Source organism: Brachycentrus maculatus, unplaced genomic scaffold (assembly GCF_059751285.1).
Source record: "Brachycentrus maculatus isolate JH-2025_06_01 unplaced genomic scaffold, ASM5975128v1 h1tg000559l, whole genome shotgun sequence".
Classification (NCBI taxonomy): Eukaryota; Metazoa; Arthropoda; class Insecta; order Trichoptera; family Brachycentridae; genus Brachycentrus; species Brachycentrus maculatus.
Genome location: NW_028281302.1, coordinates 681,881 through 693,533, shown reverse-complemented (window position 1 = coordinate 693,533; position 11,653 = coordinate 681,881). Strand labels below are relative to the sequence as shown.

General features: G+C 35.8%; 1 protein-coding gene across 1 annotated transcript in view; it reads left to right on the top strand.

The window, feature by feature from the left end:
• The first annotated feature begins 570 nt into the window (after positions 1–570).
• Positions 571–11,653, top strand: part of LOC148301476 (inactive dipeptidyl peptidase 10) — a 156,912-nt gene continuing 145,829 nt past the window's right edge. Inside the window, exon 1 of the mRNA XM_088273183.1 lies at positions 571–1,175. The gene's annotated coding sequence lies outside the window, so the exon portion shown is untranslated. The remainder of the gene's footprint in view (positions 1,176–11,653) is intronic.

The window sequence follows — 11,653 nt, the reverse complement described above, 5'->3', positions numbered from 1 at the left end:
GTGATTGCCGAATCAATAAACGAAATAAACTATCTAACCTAGGAAAGAATGTAAGGCTGAGATAAGCATTATCGATAAAATTAAGAAAGGTGTGTTCTAATGGTTTGGACATGTGGAGCGTATGAGTGAAGAAAGAACGGTTAAACAAATTTATGAGGCGAACGTAGTTGGAAAAAGAAGCAGAGGACGACCGAGGAAAACTTGGCACAATCAGGTATGTCAAATACTTGAAAGCGGCCGGGTCAGGTGTTGTAATAATCGTCGGGTATGTATGAGGAGATGCATGAAAGTAGAAGAGGCAAAGAATGTTTGCAAGGACAGAGTGGTGTGGCGTTCGATTCTCTCTGCCTACCCCTGCGGGGAAGCGGCGTGATGGTTAGTTAGTTAGTTAGTTAACTATCTAACCTTACACTTTACATAGTTTTCTTACAATATAATACATATTACTAAACATTGTTTTTTTTTAAACAGTCAGTATCCGGGAGTGAAGAAAAAGCTAAGAATTTGACAGTTGTGTGAAAAATTGTGTAAAGCCAAATGAACATCGAAAATTGATTGAATAAAAAAACATTTAAAGAATGTGAGAACTAAAAATAATAATAATTATAATAAATAAGTGTGTTTTCAAGTGCCTACAATCAAGAAAAAAAATCATTCAAATAGTACTTCGAAAAATATCGTTATTAATAATAACGCTTTATAAATTTGTAACGAATTCGTTGTTAACCGATGGTTGTTGAGTAATACGAATATTTCGCTTCTGTAGAAATAATATCCGCGCGCTTCGCGAGCCTTAATAAAAGTAGTAGTTAAAATCCGCGTTTATGGCTTCGTATACTCGGAATATTGCGAGAACTTTCACCCTTTGGATAATTATTACAGCTCTCGTAAAGCGAGCCTGGGTCTAGAAACAGCGAGAAAGGTGGTAGAGGCGTAAGATAATCTAGGACTGTCCGCGGTGCTGGAGATTATTAGCATACACGGGACTGTTCAGTGTAAAGTAGTGTAAAACATCCCTACATCCCTCGGTCTAAAAATAGTCGACTTGTGGGCAGAAAGGCATGGAGGCTGGCTGCAGAGGACGAGGGTAGCGGAGGAGAGCAGCGGGGGAGGGCGCAGGACACAACGCCTAAGGGATGGAGAGAAGTCTTTATTCGCCGCTGTGATTGATACAGGTATGTGACTCTGTCTTAGAGTGCTTGTACACTGCAGGGAATTTTACTGTCCGGTTTTTTTACGGTCTTGATGATTTTCTTGTTTTAAACGGATGATTTGCTTGTGCACTTGTCCTTCTTTCTCCGGATCGGTGCGTGATCACGGTGCACGTGTTATTGACCACGCTAAACTGTCAAACTTCGTAGTAGTTCTGCCGGACAGTAAAATTCCGTGTAGTGCACAAGCGTTCGTAAGCAGCTTGTGCACTATACGGAATTTTACGGTCCGGCAGACCGGTTTTAAAAAATAATAGCGACTACGACAGTTTAGCGTGATCGAAATTGCGCGCAACGCACGCACCGATCAAGAACACTGATCCGAAGAAAGATGGACAAAAGCACAAGCCAATCCAAGCCAATCATCGTTTTATCACACTAACTGAACGGCCGGACGGTAAAATTTCGCAATGTCCACAAACGCCCTTAGAGCGATTGTGCACTACACGGAATTTTACTATGCGGCAATCCGGTTAGCATGAAAAAAACGGATGATTGGCTTGTGCCTTTGGCCGTCTTTTTTCAGATCGGTGCTCTTAATCGGTGCGTAAAGACAGTTGCGCGTAGATTCGATCACGCTAAACTGTCGTAGTCGCTTTTATTTAAAAAAAAACCGGACTGCCGGACGGTAAAATTGCGTGTAGTGCACAAGCGCCCTTACTGTGTACATGTCCAGGAAATGCATCCAGAGCCATTGTAATCCTTTGAAATGAAGAAATCTTAAATTACGACAATGGGGGTAGCATTTTCTGTAGCGTAACCGAGATAATGTGATGAGGTTTCTTCGAGAAAGTAATCTCGAAATAAGACGATTTCAGATTAAACTTCATCTCGGTGTTCTTAGAAATTTTCTGCAAAATTATTATATTTTTAAGTATATGGGAAAATATTTTTCAGAACCAAAAACATGGTTCATATAATATTTGTATTTACATACTCATATATTAAAATGCATGTAATAAAAAAACAACAACATATTTTTTTTGACATCTCAACATGGATAAAGAAGAATATGAAAGTCTGGATATTTATAGGGCTTACGACCGTCATAGGCTGGTTAATTGATCACATGTATTATACAAATGTAACATTTACCATTCCATTCCCATGATTTACAATCACACATCTGGAATTTCGGAAGTCATATATATGATCAATCATGAATGAGTTCACAACACCCATCTTTGATTGGATTTAGAAAGCTTTTATTAAGAAGAGACCCCTTTCTTTGTATGCCTATGACAGGTCGTAATACCTGTTAATACCCAGAACACGTACATATTTTTTTAAAAATATATCAAAGTAGTACTCAAAGTAGTATTTAAAGCGGTATTGAAAATCTTGTCTGAAAACTTCAGTACACATCGCGCACAGACTATGACAGCGCGCCGCGCAAGCTTGCCAACTTGGCGACTAACGCACTTGCTAGTCTTAAGAATAAAATATGGTGGCAATTATTAACACTGATGTGTATTAGTACTAATATGAATATACTTTAAAATTCTACCTTTTTTATAAAATACAATAAAAGGTCCAATATGATTTGTAAGGTGTCCAATTTGGTTTTTAATGTGTCGGGATGTGGTCCCGTGGTTAGTGTCGCGGAGTCTTGAGTCGGAATTTCTGGATTCGAACCCACTCTACCACAATTTGATACCTATTTCTAATAATGAGCCGCTTAGGCTCACAGAAATAGTATGAAATGAAAGTATTTTTTGTAAATAATAAAAACACAAATATTTATTTCATTAATTGATTTTGCAGTCACTTTGTGGTAAAATCTAACCATTTTTAATTAGTGTTTTATTTAGTAAATACCACTATTTCTAGTAGTATTTTCTAAGTTAAATATTAATTCAAAACAAATATTTATCTTAAAAAAAACCGTCCAAATTGAAAGGAAAAACCTGTATTGACCGTTCGAAGTGCATAATGTGAAAAGTACTTACACCCAGAGGTATTTTATTACCAAGTGATCAGTAATCATGTAGTGTACGTAAAACATAAAGGCAACGGTACTCAGATAACGCAAGTAATTTACTTTAATACCTGAAAGAGTAAAGTTTCCAGTGGCACTACGGCCAATAAGCAATACAGCTCGCCTGAAGGGTATAGAATGCACCCATTATAATGCATAATGTAGTTCAGTGTCTATTAAAGTTGAAACTACCCATGGACTCTCAGTGGAAGCAATAAAGCGTGTTGCTTCAGTAGAGAAATACAGAATTACATTTCAGGATTTACGACGACTGCAAGCGGAAAATGTATTCTCAGTATTGAAAGATATTATTTTTCTCTGTATCGTGTCGTAGTTCTACACTTAATAATAATAGTCTACTAGAACATTTTTATTTTGTACAATTCGTTCCAGCATATAAATAAAATTATAACTTTTAATTAAAATGTACATAACTTTGTTTTAAAATCATCATCATCATCATCATCAGGCTGTGTCCGTTCACTGTTGAACGTAGGCCTCCCGCATGAGTCTCCATCCTCTTGGATCCTCCGCCTTCCGCATCCAGGTCACTCCCGCTATTCTTCTTATATCGTCAGTCCATCTTGTAGGGGGTCGGCCGACGCTTCGTTTGCCAGTTCTTGGGCGCCATTCCAATACTTTTCTTCCCCATCGACCGTCGTCTCTTCGACAGATATGTCCTGCCCATTGCCACTTGAGTGTGCCTATTCGTTGGGTAGCATCCACTACTTGAGTTCTTCTGCGTACTTCCTCGTTTCGGATTCTATCTTTTGGCGACACTCCGAGCATGGATCTCTCCATAGCACGCTGTAAAATCACTGTAAATATTTTATTATAACATGATTATACCGCGAGAATAAAAAGTCTTCTTTGGACATCCGAAATGACGACCCATTGCAGGCCTAACACTTCGCGACAGAGTTAAAAACTCAGAACTAAGAAAAATCTGCGATGTTGAAGATGTTGTGCGATGGGGAAGAGAAAGAAGACGTTTCTGGAGAAATCATGTGGGAAGAGCGAGTTCGGATCGAGTGGTGAGGATAGCAGCGGACAGCAGCATAAGAGGTAGCAGACCCCCAGGAAGACCATCTAAACGATGGAGGGATAGCTGGTCTTCCACCTCCCAGAAGCGGACCGGAGAATGACAGGACTTAGTCCTAAAAAAGAAGAAGAAGAAGATAATTATAATGTCTACCGATTTCGAAGCTAACCGCTTCTTTATCAAGACTGATTAATCCTAAAACACTATCTACTTAACAAAATTTTAAAATATTTTGCGGTTAGGCGCTTTAAGCTTGGGTAGATCTCAAGTGGCTTTATTTTTTTGTGTTGATTGGCAGTCACAGTCAAAAGGGATCAGGGATGATGGATGAGTGATTGGAAACATGTTTCATAACGGACTTTTAGAAAAATCATTGTGTATTTATTAATTGTAAATTATTATTAATTGCCTTTTTTATTTAAAAAACCTTTGTCCACCTCCGTAGTGTAATGGTCAGCACGCTTGGCTACCGTTCTGGAGGTCCCGGGTTCGATTCCCAGGGGGGGTCAAATAAATATAAGTAATTTTTTCACTGTAATATTTATTCAATATTACCCTGGACTGGAACCTGAAACGGAGGGCTAATCACCTTTCCTTCATGTGTAAATGATCGAGATAACACTGCGTTTATATGAAGCAGTTCCCTATGCACCATTGGGGTGCGGTAAGGGTTTATTATATATTTAGGTCTTTATTTTTATCTAATGAGTGATTATTTTCTAAAAGGTGATTGGCAAATTCTGAGTAATTATTATTATTTAGACATCTTTTATGCTCTTTACATCGGATTATTAAAATTTCTAGATATTTTTCCTATATGTAAGCTGGGACACGATGAGCACTGTAAGGAATAAATTCCTGATTTATTATATTTATCGACTTGATCTATGTTAATAATAATTGATCCAACGATCCATCACTACACATAATATTTTTTACCGGTGGCAGTGTTCTAACAATTTGGATCAATGTTTTGATTGAAAATAGATTTTGTCCATGGGAAATCTCTGTCCGAAGTGGAATTTGTTTACATTTAAATATGAAGAATCAATAAAAGTAATTTTTCAAAAGTCAAATGTTTTTTTGACGGGTCTACAGATGCATTTATTATTTATCTTGCTTATTATGTAATTGTCCGCCTCCGTAGTGTAATGGTCAGCACGCTCGGCTACCGTTCTGGAGGTCCCGGGTTCGATTCCCAGGGGGGGGTCAAATAAATATGAGTGATTTTTTCACTGTAATATTTATTCAATATTACCCTGGACTGGTACCTGAAGCGGAGGGCTAATCACCTTTCCTTCATGTGTAAACGATCAAGATAACACTGCGTTTATATGACGCAGTACCCTATGCACCATTGGGGTGCGGATAAGGGTTTCATTATTTATATATATATATATATATATATATATATATATATATATATATATATATATATATATATATATATATATATATATATATATATATATATATATATATTTATGTATATATATATATATATATATATATATATATATATATATATATATATATATATATATATATATATATATAATGTAATACCAGGTAATACAATATAAAGACCAATTAGTGGATTTTGGTAACTTATAGTTTGCAAATGTGGTTGGTAAAAGAAGCAGAGGAAGACCGAGGAAAACTTGTTACGATCAAGTATTTCAAATACTTGAAAGTGGTCAGGCCAGGAGTCGGAATAATCGGCGGGTATGTATGAGGAGGCTCATGAATGTGGAAGAAGCGAAGATTGTTTGCAAAACAGATTGGTGTGACGTTGTATTGCTGTTTGGTCAGTTCGAAGAGGCATTTTGAATTTGCAATATGTTAAGTTTATATTTTGGTCGATAGAAAACCTCTGCAAGTTATAGAATTACTAATAGGCATATCTTCTTCTAACCCTTATCCGCATCCAATGGTGCACAGGACACTGCATCGTATCGTTATCTTGATCGTTACTAACACGAAGGCAAGGTGATTACTTCTGCGCTTCAAGGACCAGTCCAGGGTAATCTTAAATAAATATAATATAAATAATATATAAATAAAACCCTTATCCGCACCCCAATGGTGCATAGGGCACTGTGTCATATTGACGCAGTGTTATCTTGATCGTTTACACATGAAGGAAAGGTGATCAGCCCTCCGCTTCAGGTACCAGTCCATGGTAATATTGAATAAATATTACAGTGAAAAATTCAATTATATTTATTTTTCCCCCCTTGGGAATCGAACCCGGGACCTCCAGAATGGTAGCCGAGCGTGCTGATCATTACACTACGGAGGCGGACAAAATAAATATAACGGTGTAAAAATCACTTAACCTGTTCGGGAGTGAGTTTCTGCGGACAAAACTGTATCTGGGGAGTCAGTTTAGTTGCTATTTTTTTAAAACATTTTTTATATTTTTTTAAAGCAACATTTAGCAACATATTTTATTTATTTATTTTAATTTTTTTTATTTAATCTAGTAAACATGATTTATCGAAACCTAGATTATTTTGCCGTAAATCATATTTTAAACATGTTAAATCACGTCATAAATCATGTTTTGCATCAGCCGTACATGTATGGCCATACTCTAATGATGAAAAGTTGGTATGGCCGTACATGTACGGCCATATTCCTGGACAGTTTAATATATTTATTTTCACCCCTTCCTCCTAGGAATCGAATTTGACACTCTAACCTCGGTTTGTATATACGTACATTGTAATGTTCTGCGACAAATTTTTCATTTAAAATTGAAATAGACTTTTCAATCCCACTCGTTCTGGGTTGATCCGGGTCAGTAGGGTAGAGTGCGGGTAAATCCGTACATTGTGGTTTCCCCGAAGAAGCTGGAAAGGTTTTTGCGGGCGCCGTGTGTACCGGAGCGGATAGTGTTGACATCTCGAGAGCTTAAAGTATCGCCCTTAATGCAAACAGATGTACGAGTATCCGGCCCGCAGCCGGGGGGAGGATATGTCACAAATATACGTACAAGTGACAGAATAAACTCACCTCGAATGAAATCCCAGATTTATATAGCAAAAAAGAATGTTTATTATTCTTAGTCAAACATGTCCACACACTCATCAATTTAATTTAATTTCTTCTTCTTCTTCTTAATGTAGGCCTTGTGACCTATTTTTAAGAGGGATTAGCTTATCACTTGTTAGTTAACTATAATATCCTTCTCGTTTCACAATGTTTATAAATATACTAATTATTAAAATAGTTAATGATAATTTAGATCATCTAAACCGATTGAACAGATTATACGATACTGAGAGCACGCGCCGAACACGAGACGACCGGTATGCACGATAAAGTTGACACTAAATTAAAATAATTTTGATATTTTATGACACTAAATCAAAGAGAACTAATACATCCATGCCTCAAACCACATTTAAGTGCAAAAAATTATCCAAAGGTGTTGATATAAGATACGTAAAGTTGAAAAACGACTATGCATGCGATGCGCAGTCAACGGTACTTCTATAAAAATCGACAATAGACGCGTTGCGCAGCTTACGGGTTTTGACAGATAATATCATCACGTCGTTTCTCCGCAGGGGCAGGGAGAGATAATATAACGCCACACCAATCTGTCTTTACATAAAACCTTCCCCTCTTCCACATACATACACGCCGATTATTATTAAATACTAACATTAGTAAAATTTATAATAAAAACTTGTTTAATGAATTTCACAAAAATATATGTTAGACGTTAATAACCTAAATTTGTTTCAATTTGAGATTTTGCTTAAATTATTTATTTAAAAAAAAAAAAACAGATCTAAAGACCTTCTTCTTTTAAACGTTTGTATAACTCATATAGTACATATTTTGCTAACTTTTTGCATTTTCATATTTTTTATTACAAAATGTATACCCACTCATAGGCCATGCCTGTATGTTTTAAAAAAAAATTATTAGGATATTACTTTGTACTTGTAATTATAATATCAACGTGCCCTACGTAAAGTACTCTTACTACATTTTTGTCAATTTTGAGATATTTGGTGTATGTATGTATGTTATCAAATGACTGTTATCTACAAATAAATAAAAAAAAACATATAAAATGAATTACGCCTAGTTTTCAGGCGTATGAGACGCTATCTACATCGAATTTTCGAAATGAACTAAACTTCCAAAACGCCAACTACTTAATTTTAACAAGGCATAAAGTTTCAAACGATTTAATACATTAATTAATCGTATTTTTGAATGTTAAATACTAGTTTAGAATTTCAGATAAGACTGTTAGTTTAAAAAAAAATACGTTGAAAAATCTTCTAAGCTCTCTCCTGTAAAGTAACAGATTTGCAGATAGAGTAGGTACTTTACGTAGGAGTTGTCGATATATTGTATAATATAAAAAATAAAAATAAAAGAATTGAAATAATTATAAATTCCAGCTATATCAGTATGTATATTGTTAATTTCCCTGGTAAATTCATATCAACAATGCATTCCATTGTATCCAAATTCTATTAGCAATTCCGAACTATGCAATTAGTTTGCTATGCGAATTGCTAATTTTTAGCAAAATCCGAGCATTCAATATTCCAACCAATGCATTCCGTTTGAAAAGCGATCCATTTTGTTCCCGTTTTTCAGTAAATCGAATCTGAAATGTTTTCAAGTGGTGTAGGAATAAAGCATCCCTTGTTTACTGCTGTTTTCTTTGACCCAACTTCGATACTGAGATGACGATAACAACAAAAAACAAACTACACACCCCATCCCCCGCTAATTCTAGGGTAAGGAATTCGGTTGGATGACCCGGAACAATATATCCGCAGTCAAATTTTCAAATTTGATAAACTGGTTTGTTCATCATTGGGTTACAAAGCGTTTTTGAAGATAATAGGATACTAGGGATGAGGTATAAGGATATTTATTTTTGTTTTATTTTTCAAATATAAAAAATAAAATTGAATTGATTAATAATAATATCGAACCAAGTAATCATCACGGTATTTCTCCGCAGAGGTAGGTAGAGAGAATAGAACGCTACACTTATCTGTTTTTACAAACAATATTCGTGTCTTCCACATTCCATTCCACACACCTCATTACATCTCTTCTTCTTGTAACCCATATCCAATGGTGCATAGGGCACTGCATCTACAAAAGCAGTGTTTTCTGATTGTTAACACATGAGAGAAGGTTTTCAGCCCTCCGCTTCAGGTACCAGTCCAGGGTAATATTGAATAAATATTAGAGTGAAAAATCATCTATATTTAGTTAACCCCCTCCCCCTGGGAATCGAACCCGGAACTTCCATATCGGTAGCCAGGCGTATTGACCATTTTACACTACGAGGGCCTCATATATACCCGCTGATTATTTCTATACCTGACCTGACCTGTAGAAAACGTAAGGCATTTTGACCGGGACAATCCCAGTTTAAAGACGAAATCCCGGTGTCCCGGACGGTTTACTTCACGTCCCAGTAAAAATTCAATTAGATTATAGATGAAAAAAACCCTAAAAATAATTAACTGTGTGAAGGATTATTTAGGATATTTTGCCATTTATTTCACTGTACTGTACGCTGCGCTGGGGGCATTCCGACGTCCCGGTTGAACATTTCAGAAATCTAGCAAGTTTAATATTATAAAACCGGATATAAAATGTGGTTTTGTATAAAATTGTACGGGTTCACACTGTCCACAAATAAAATACTTCACTTGGAGTCTAACTCAATAAAAAATAACGCTCGTAACAGAAAATATACACTTGTTTTTCGCAACAATTTCAATTTCCCCTTTATATTTTGTTACATTTCCGGCGCCGCATTCAGAATTAATGCTTCCACGGATGGCGCGCGGCGCTGGGGGAAGCGAACGGGAAGGCTGTTGTTTATTTCGGGGTCCTGCGTATAAATCATATCGATACAATAACAAAAATAAAGTGTGCGGTCATCAAAAAAACCCTCAACCATTTTACACGGCCAAATACGCTATCCGCCTGCGTAGATCAGCGGTTAGTGCGTTTGATAACCGTGCTGGATGTACTGAATTCGATTTTGTTTCATTTTTAAAGAATAAACGAGAGAACAAAACAGAGAGAAAAAAGGACGGCTAAAAAAGACGATCAGATCAATCAGAACCTAAAATTTGGTGGCATCAAAAGTCTACGTTATCAGAGGGCATGGTAACGTAGACTTTTGATGCCACCAGAGACTAGAAGTGTGTCAGAACAGAAGAGTGTGACGTTCCATCCTCTCTGCCAACCCTTGCAAAGAAACGGCGTATAATGGTTCGATGATGGACATTCGTTCGCGTTTATGCAAATAATCTTAGCTCATGGATATAGGTTTTGAAAATATACCGCAAAAATGTCGAATGAAGCTCGTTAAACTATTTACTTTACATAAATGTTAATAATGATCGTTAAATACCCATTTTCATTGATCAGGATTACTTTGAATTGTAAATTCCACTAAAATTGGATATTCGTTTGCTTTTAAAATTGAAAAAATTGGATATTCGTACCATGACCTCCATGCTTATAAAATGTAGGAATGACAAATGCACCGTGAAAATGTGGGAAGAAACTAATTAAAATTTAAAAAGTCAATCATGGTCATTTAATGCGCACTTTGATTGATTATGATTGCTTTAAAATGTATGTTCCACCAAAATTGGACAAACGTTCGCGTTTATAACTCGTGCCATGGAGATACGCTAAGAAAAATTAGAAATGATAAATGTATCGCAAAAAACTCAAAAAAAAACTCATTAATCTTTTTATTTTAAAAATGTCAATAATGATCGTTAATTACCCATTTTCATTGATCAAGATTACTTTAAATTGTATATTCCACCAAAATTGGATATTTGTTCACTTTTATACAAATAACCTAAACTCATGTCATGGAGGTACGATTAGAAAATGTAGAAATGATAAATGTACTGCAAAATTGTCTATAGAAACTCATTTAAGTATTTATATTAAAAAAAAAACAATTACGATAGTTAAATACCCATTTTCAATGATTAAGATAATAATCTTGGATATAAAATTCGAAATATCGAATTGTATATTCCACCAAAATTGGATATTCGCTCAAATTTATACAAATAATCTCAACTCGTGCCACGGAGATTCGCTTAGAAAACGTAGAAATGATAAATGTACCGCCGAATGGCATTCCTTTAGGGAAACTCAATACATTAACTTCACATTTGGCGAACAAATAAAGAAAATAAGGAAGGGCTTTGTCCATTTCAGAGGGGAAGGAAGTCCATTGACTGGTGACGGAGGACCTAAATACAAAACTCGCTATAATAATACTATTTTGTATTTAAAAACAAATCTGGGATAGTGGAGGCGAGTTGGGTCATTTGTCTTTCAATTATTCTACCATTACTTATCGGACTTCTATTGTCGTGGATTGATTTT